This window comes from Anomaloglossus baeobatrachus, chromosome 1 (genome assembly GCF_048569485.1).
Source record: "Anomaloglossus baeobatrachus isolate aAnoBae1 chromosome 1, aAnoBae1.hap1, whole genome shotgun sequence".
NCBI lineage: Eukaryota > Metazoa > Chordata > Amphibia > Anura > Aromobatidae > Anomaloglossus > Anomaloglossus baeobatrachus.
Window position 1 is genome coordinate 146,677,756 of NC_134353.1, and position 10,041 is coordinate 146,687,796.

Sequence of the window (10,041 nt, forward strand, 5' to 3'; positions counted from 1 at the left end):
AGTGGAGCCACACTGTTGTGGTACAGCCATTAACTTCCTAGACTATTAACATAAGAAATATTGGATGAGTGACAGCAGTAGGTCTCTTGTTCTGAGAACCCTTATAATCCCTCATCCAGGTATTAATATAATCTCCTATGTTGGTCCCCACATGTCAACCATCCAGATCACAATATAATCCCCGTTCTTGATCCTCATATGTCATCCCTCCTGGTCCCTATTTGAATAAAATTCTGAAATAAAATAAAAAAGATTCTTCTTACTTGTCTTCCGCACATCATCCTCCTCTTCTTCCTTCATTGGTGGTGCAGACGGGCCAGCTTATAGCAGTCACGTCATTTGCCAGTGACGTGCACTCTAACATCAGCTGCCCGCCTCCAATAGGCCAGCGGCTGAAACCTGCAAAGTGCGCGATGACGTCAGCTACAGGTATCGGATCAGTTAGCAGCTGTTTTATCTATTGCGGTGCAGGAAGGGTTTCCTGTACTGCAATATATTTTAACTGATTCAGTTTAAACCAGTGGACCACCAAACAACATTAAGATTTTACCAGCGCTATTTTGACCACCTAGTGAATATAATACCAGGTTTACTAAATTTGTCACATGATTGTCTCTTTTGGTAAATAATGAAACCTTTCAATTCTTCAAATTTCAGCCCTAATCTTGAAAGTGCCCAAATTTTAACATTTTTGAAAGTTCAAAATTGAGAATTTTATATATATATATATATATATATATATATATATATATATATATATATATATATATACATAAAAGGGAGAACTCACACAGTATCAGACTGGGGTGCCAAAGGCATTGATTCTGAGAACCAACTTTATATCTACCCGGAAATACAGTTAGGTCCAGAAATATTTGGACAGTGACACAATTTTCGCGAGTTGGGCTCTGCATGCCACCACATTGGATTTGAAATGAAACCTCTACAACAGAATTCAAGTGCAGATTGTAACGTTTAATTTGAAGGTTTGAACAAAAATATCTGATATAAATTGTAGGAATTGTACACATTTCTTTACAAACACTCCACATTTTAGGAGGTCAAAAGTAATTGGACAAATAAACCAAACTCAAACAAAAAAGTTTTATTTTCAATGTTTTGTTGCGAATCCTTTGGAGGCAATCACTGCCTTAAGTCTGGAACCCATGGACATTACCAAACTCTGGGTTTCCTCCTTCTTAATGCTTTGCCGGGCCTTTACAGCCGCAGCCTTCAGGTCTTGCTTGTTTGTGGGTCTTTCCGTCTTAAGTCTGGATTTGAGCAAGTGAAATGCATGCTCAATTGGGTTAAGATCTGGTGATTGACTTGGCCATTGCAGAATGTTCCACTTTTTTGCACTCATGAACTCCTGGGTAGCTTTGGCTGTATGCTTGGGGACATTGTCCATCTGTACTATGAAGCGCCGTCCGATCAACTTTGCGGCATTTGGCTGAATCTGGGCTGAAAGTATATCCCGGTACACTTCAGAATTCATCCGGCTACTCTTGTCTGCTGTTATGTCATCAATAACCACAAGTGACACAGTGCCATTGAAAGCCATGCATGCCCATGCCATCACGTTGCCTCCATCATGTTTTACAGAGGATGTGGTGTGCCTTGGATCATGTGCCGTTCCCTTTCTTCTCCAAACTTTTTTCTTCCCATCATTCTGGTACAGGTTGATCTTTGTCTCATCTGTCCATAGAATACTTTTCCAGAACTGAGCTGACTTCATGAGGTGTTTTTCAGCAAATTTAACTCTGGCCTGTCTATTTTTGGAATTGATGAATGGTTTGCATCTAGATGTGAACCCTTTGTATTTACTTTCATGGAGTCTTCTCATTACTGTTGACTTAGAGACAGATACACCTACTTCACTGAGAGTGTTCTGGACTTCAGTTGATGTTGTGAACGGGTTCTTCTTCACCAAAGAAAGTATGCGGCGATCATCCACCACTGTTGTCATCCGTGGACGCCCAGGCCTTTTTGAGTTCCCAAGCTCACCAGTCAATTCCTTTTTTCTCAGAATGTACCCGACTGTTGATTTTGCTACTCCAAGCATGTCTGCTATCTCTCTGATGGATTTTTTCTTTTTTTCAGCCTCAGGATGTTCTGCTTCACCTCAATTGAGAGTTCCTTAGACCGCATGTTGTCTGGTCACAGCAACAGCTTCCAAATGCAAAACCACACACCTGTAATCAACCCCAGACCTTTTAACTACTTCATTGATTACAGGTTAACAAGGGAGACGCCTTCAGAGTTAATTGCAGCCCTTAGAGTCCCTTGTCCAATTACTTTTGGTCCCTTTAAAAAGAGGAGGCTATACATTACAGAGCTATGATTCCTAAACCCTTTCTCCGATTTGGATGTGAAAACTCTCATATTGCAGCTGGGAGTGTGCACTTTCAGCCCATATTATATATATAATTGTATTTCTGAACATGTTTTTGTAAACAGCTAAAATAACAAAACTTGTGTCACTGTCCAAATATTTCTGGACCTAACTGTATTACCTGATTTTTGATTTTTTCAGCCAACACATTATTAATATATTAAATTGAAAGATATCTGTGCTGGGTGTGCAGCCACATCAGCGCTGAAGTTTATGGACAATGTAATGGTCATGGAAAAGTGTGAAAGGATAAACAATCATCAAACTTTTCTCTCTTGGGTGGTAAAGTCCAGCACCTGAATGGTTGATCCAGTTTAGTTCCTATTTTGGGGTCATCTCACTTCTGTGAGTGCTACCAATATATAATAAATAGCAATAAAACTGACCTGCATCTCCAAGAATAAGACAAGTGTGAACAGCTGCAAGCCTAGACAGCTAGTCAATATAACCAAAAAATAAAGCTGCAGTCTAAAATGCTATAATATATAAAAGTTGAATATATGAAATTGTAATTCCATTACTGCTATAGAAACTATATTAATAAATGAGATACTTAGCAGACAATTGGCCAATTCAAGAGAGCACAACAGCCAGTTGTATATACCTTATATACCTCTACCTGGGCTGTAAGCCTTCAATTTTAAGGGCAATCAGGATCCAGCTTTAATTAAAATGTCCTAGGCTTATGGGAGAAATGTTCAGTCAGAAGAGACTATATATAAACTTAAAAAACTGTCCAGCATTCCCCATGGAAGCTCTACGTGAAACGCACGTTGGGGTTTGTGACTCACTGACCAGTACAGGGAACACCATGGGTAAGCATGTCATTTTTGTATACTCTGCATTACTGGCTGTTTTACTCTATCTTAAAGTAATAGGAGATCCATTGAGTTCTGATGGCCATATTAGGATCAATTTATTGGTAGCAGCATATTAAATTATATCGAATAGGTATAGACCAGCACTGAGTGTCCCTCTGCTTACCATTTCCCATGATATATTTTTGCATCTGTGTCATGTGATTCATCTTTTTCATACCACACCTGTACCTCCATATGTTTGGTTATGTCCCTTTTTAGTATTTTCCATTAAATTGTTCAATAACGTAATATATATATATATATATATATATATATATATATATATATATATATATATATATATATTTAGACATAAATGGAGTTTGAACTCTTTTTCTCTATACATACCTGTACCTGGGCTGTAAGCCATCCATTTTAAGGGCAATCAGGATCCACCTTTAATTAAAAATGTTATAGGCTGATGGGAGGAGTGCTCAGTCAGACGAGAGTATATGCAAACATAAAAAAGTGACCAGCACATCCATGTATAAGATAAGTGTGAACAGGTGCAAGCTGAGACAACACGTCAATGTAAAAAATAAAAACAGATGAATTAATAATATTCAGCAATGCATGTTAATATCTATTTTTTGCCATAATTCCCATTTTTCCGAAAAGATTCTTAGGAGAAGCAAATCTGTTTACCTTTTTTTTATTGTCTTTCTTAATCTCAGTCTTTTTATTTTAAAACTGAATCCCTGTTATGACATTCTGTCAGAAGCTCATTTATCACTGCATACAATTGTCGCCTGCTAATCTATCATGTTGGAGTTATTCTGCTTTACCTATCACTGTTCATCTTCCTATCTGCAGCTTCACAATGGCTTCTATTGTATTAAATTACTTGCTAATGTCTGCTAGCATTTCAGATATTTCATACAGCAGATTTCAACAACTAAGTCACAAGACTCTCAATGTAGTTCATTCTCATTTACATTTACACCTGTCTCGCCTTTACTGTTTTTGACATACATAAAAGTGAAATAATGACTACAAAGGGACTCTCTTTTTTTCCTGTTTCTTTTTAATCATTGCTGTATTTCTTCTGTTCACAGATTAGTTTTGTCTGTCACCTACCATTTATGCCTTCAGAAGACGTAAAATAACTGAATCCAAAAAACAATTTTAATGCATATTTATTAAAGAAAAATGTCTTGGATGTATCAACTTGCATATAGTTAAGCAAGTGTTATAAAGAGCAGTAGATAATTCTGAAGAATATATTTGGGAGTTGAAATTAGCGTTTGATTAATAAGTCTTCGCTGTCACTTTTACACGACTTGTCGCAAATGTTTTACCAGAAGAGATTATTAAGAATTAGAATACTCAATTATACACAATAATAAAATAAAATGTCATAATACAGATGTATTCACCCTTAAGTTCCTTTTATTTCTCTCAAATTCAATTCACTAATTTAAATTTTTCCAAGCTGGAATTCACATTACAACTTGGTGGATATACATGGACACATTTAACATAGATCTTATACAGTCATCCTCGAAAGTGTTGGCTGTTTGAAGTATTTCTGCTAGAAAATTATTGCAATTATACGAGTTTTGTAAATACATATTTATTTCCTTTGTGTGTAATGGGACAACACTAGGGATGGGCGAACCCGAACTGTAAAGTTCAGGGTCCGTACCGAACACATGGTGTTTATTAGAGTTGAGCGCGGTTCGTGGTTCGTGGTTCTCCAGTTCTAGGCTCGAGTGATTTTGGGGCATGTTCTAGATCGAACTAGAACTCGAGCTTTTTGCAAAAGCTCGATAGTTCTAGAAACGTTCGAGAACGGTTCTAGCAGCCAAAAAACAGCTAAATCTTAGCTTGGTTTCTGCTGTAATAGTGTAAGTCACTCTGTGAATCAAACTATTATCACATTTCAGTGTATAGTGTGCGTGAACAGCGCCTTCAGATCACTGCTGTTTCTATAATGGCGATCGCCATTTTTTTTTTTTTTTTCTTGTCTTCCTTCCCTAAGCGCGCGCGTCTTGTGGGGCTGGCCAGCATGTCAGCCAATCACAGACACACACACACCTAAGTGGACTTTGAGGCAGAGAAGCAACGGCATGTGTGATAGGATCTGCATGTCACATGTCCCTGCATTATAAAACCGGACATTTTCTTCACGATCGCCATTATCTGCCTTCTGCGTCTTTGGTGTCAGACATCACTGTCGCAGTTCCGTCCTTTGTCCTATCGCCGATACAGCTGTATGCGCTGCATACACAGCGTTAGACAGCTTGGGAGAGCACATTCTAGCAGTCCTTTTAAGGGCTCGTACCGGCAGGGTCAGAGAGCCATAGGTGACAGGTCCTGCAAACAGCAACAGCGTCTGTGTAGCCCAGGTCAGGGATTTCCTCCCTGCATTTCACCATTAGGAGGGAATAGAAAGGCAGGCTTCCATTCCTCTACCCAGAGCACCACAATCCTGCCACTGTACCCTCTTGTCCTCTGCACACTCCAACTCATTCTAACTAAGCCATTATACTAGCAAACACTCAGTGTACCTAGTGGCATCCTATACGTGGCTATTGGACTTTGCTATAGTCCCACTAGTGCAAAGACATTAGCAGAGCACATCTGCCTGCATTGCACACTCCAAGTTTTTTAAACTCAGCCATTATACTAGCAAACACTCAGTGTACCTAGTGGCATCCTATACGTGGCTATTGGACTTTGCTATAGTCCCACTAGGGCCAAGACATTTGCAGAGCGCATCTGCCTGCGTTGCACACTCCAACAAATTATAACGAAGCCATTATACTAGCAAACACTCAGTGTACCTAGTGGCATCCTATACGTGGCTATTGGACTTTGCTATAGTCCCACTAGTGCCAAGACATTTGCAGCACGTCTGCCTGCGTTGCACACTCCAACGAATTATAACTAAGCCATTATACTAGCACACACTCAGTGTACCTAGTGGCATCCTATACGTGGCTATTGGACTTTGCTATAGTCCCACTAGTGCAAAGACATTAGCAGAGCACATCTGCCTGCATTGCACACTCCAAGTTTTTTAAACTCAGCCATTATACTAGCAAACACTCAGTGTACCTAGTGGCATCCTATACGTGGCTATTGGACTTTGCTATAGTCCCACTAGTGCCAAGACATTTGCAGAGCGCATCTGCCTGCGTTGCACACTCCAACTAATTATAACGAAGCCATTATACTAGCAAACACTCAGTGTACCTAGTGGCATCCTATACGTGGCTATTGGACTTTGCTATAGTCCCACTAGTGCCAAGACATTTGCAGAGCGCATCTGCCTGCGTTGCACACTCCAACAAATTATAACGAAGCCATTATACTAGCAAACACTCAGTGTACCTAGTGGCATCCTATACGTGGCTATTGGACTTTGCTATAGTCCCACTAGTGCCAAGACATTTGCAGAGCGCATCTGCCTGCGTTGCACACTCCAACTAATTATAACGAAGCCATTATACTAGCAAACACTCAGTGTACCTAGTGGCATCCTATACGTGGCTATTGGACTTTGCTATAGTCCCACTAGTGCCAAGACATTTGCAGAGCGCATCTGCCTGCGTTGCACACTCCAACAAATTATAACGAAGCCATTATACTAGCAAACACTCAGTGTACCTAGTGGCATCCTATACGTGGCTATTGGACTTTGCTATAGTACCACTAGTGCCAAGACATTTGCAGAGCGCATCTGCCTGCGTTGCACACTCCAACTCATTATAACTAAGCCATTATACTAGCAAACACTCAGTGTAACTAGTGGCATCCTATACGTGGCTATTGGACTTTGCTATAGTCCCACTAGTGCCAAGACATTTGCAGAGCGCATCTGCCTGCGTTGCACACTCCAACTCATTATAACTAAGCCATTATACTAGCAAACACTCAGTGTACCTAGTGGCATCCTATACGTGGCTATTGGACTTTGCTATAGTCCCACTAGGGCCAAGACATTTGCAGAGCGCATCTGCCTGCGTTGCACACTCCAACTAATTATAACGAAGCCATTATACTAGCAAACACTCAGTGTACCTAGTGGCATCCTATACGTGGCTATTGGACTTTGCTATAGTCCCACTAGTGCCAAGACATTTGCAGAGCGCATCTGCCTGCGTTGCACACTCCAACTAATTATAACGAAGCCATTATACTAGCAAACACTCAGTGTACCTAGTGGCATCCTATACGTGGCTATTGGACTTTGCTATAGTCCCACTAGTGCCAAGACATTTGCAGAGCGCATCTGCCTGCGTTGCACACTCCAACAAATTATAACGAAGCCATTATACTAGCAAACACTCAGTGTACCTAGTGGCATCCTATACGTGGCTATTGGACTTTGCTATAGTCCCACTAGTGCCAAGACATTTGCAGAGCGCATCTGCCTGCGTTGCACACTCCAACTCATTATAACTAAGCCATTATACTAGCAAACACTCAGTGTACCTAGTGGCATCCTATACGTGGCTATTGGACTTTGCTATAGTCCCACTAGTGCCAAGACATTTGCAGAGCGCATCTGCCTGCGTTGCACACTCCAACTCATTATAACTAAGCCATTATACTAGCAAACACTCAGTGTACCTAGTGGCATCCTATACGTGGCTATTGGACTTTGCTATAGTCCCACTAGGGCCAAGACATTTGCAGAGCGCATCTGCCTGCGTTGCACACTCCAACTAATTATAACGAAGCCATTATACTAGCAAACACTCAGTGTACCTAGTGGCATCCTATACGTGGCTATTGGACTTTGCTATAGTCCCACTAGTGCCAAGACATTTGCAGAGCGCATCTGCCTGTGTTGCACACTCCAACTAATTATAACGAAGCCATTATACTAGCACACACTCAGTGTACCTAGTGGCATCCTATACGTGGCTATTGGACTTTGCTATAGTCCCACTAGTGCCAAGACATTTGCAGAGCACATCTGCCTGCATTGCACACTCCAAGTTTTTTAAACTCAGCCATTATACTAGCAAACAGTCAGTGTACCTAGTGGCATCCTAAACGTGGCTATTGTACTTTTGTCAATTCACAGTATTGGAACGTTATTTGCAGCACGTCTGCCTGCATTGCACACTCTAACTTTTTTAAACTCAGCCATTATACTAGCAAACAGTCAGTGTACCTAGTGGCATCCTAAACGTGGCTATTGTACTTTTGTCAATTCACAGTATTGGAACGTTATTTGCAGCACGTCTGCCTGCATTGCACACTCTAACTTTTTTAAACTCAGCCATTATACTAGCAAACACTCACTGTACCTAGTTGTATCCTAAACGTGGCTATTGTACTTTTGTCAATTCACAGTATTGGAACGTTATTTGCAGCACGTCTGCCTGCATTGCACACTCTAACTTTTTTAAACTCAGCCATTATACTAGCAAACAATCACTGTACCTAGTTGTATCCTAAACGTGGCTATTGTACTTTTGTCAATTCACAGTATTGGAACGTTATTTGCAGCACGTCTGCCTGCATTGCACACTCTAACTTTTTTAAACTCAGCCATTATACTAGCAAACAGTCAGTGTACCTAGTGGCATCCTAAACGTGGCTATTGTACTTTTGTCAATTCACAGTATTGGAACGTTATTTGCAGCACGTCTGCCTGCATTGCACACTCTAACTTTTTTAAACTCAGCCATTATACTAGCAAACACTCACTGTACCTAGTGGCATCCTAAACGTGGCTATTGTACTTTTGTCAATTCACAGTATTGGAACGTTATTTGCAGCACGTCTGCCTGCATTGCACACTCTAACTTTTTTAAACTCAGCCATTATACTAGCAAACACTCACTGTACCTAGTTGTATCCTAAACATGGCTATTGTACTTTTGTCAATTCACAGTATTGGAACGTTATTTGCAGCACGTCTGCCTGCATTGCACACTCTAACTTTTTTAAACTCAGCCATTATACTAGCAAACACTCACTGTACCTAGTTGTATCCTAAACGTGGCTATTGTACTTTTGTCAATTCACAGTATTGGAACGTTATTTGCAGCACGTCTGCCTGCATTGCACACTCTAACTTTTTTAAACTCAGCCATTATACTACCAAACAGTCAGTGTACCTAGTGGCATCCTAAACGTGGCTATTGTACTTTTGTCAATTCACAGTATTGGAACGTTATTTGCAGCACGTCTGCCTGCATTGCACACTCTAACTTTTTTAAACTCAGCCATTATACTAGCAAACAGTCAGTGTACCTAGTGGCATCCTAAACGTGGCTATTGTACTTTTGTCAATTCACAGTATTGGAACGTTATTTGCAGCACGTCTGCCTGCATTGCACACTCTAACTTTTTTAAACTCAGCCATTATACTAGCAAACAGTCAGTGTACCTAGTGGCATCCTATACGTGGCTATTGTACTTTTGTCAATTCACAGTATTGGAACGTTATTTGCAGCACGTCTGCCTGCATTGCACACTCTAACTTTTTTAAACTCAGCCATTATACTAGCAAACAGTCAGTGTACCTAGTGGCATCCTAAACGTGGCTATTGTACTTTTGTCAATTCACAGTATTGGAACGTTATTTGCAGCACGTCTGCCTGCATTGCACACTCTAACTTTTTTAAACTCAGCCATTATACTAGCAAACAGTCAGTGTACCTAGTGGCATCCTAAACGTGGCTATTGTACTTTTGTCAATTCACAGTATTGGAACGTTATTTGCAGCACGTCTGCCTGCATTGCACACTCTAACTTTTTTAAACTCAGCCATTATACTACCAAACAGTCAGTGTACCTAGTGGCATCCTATACGTGGCTATTGGA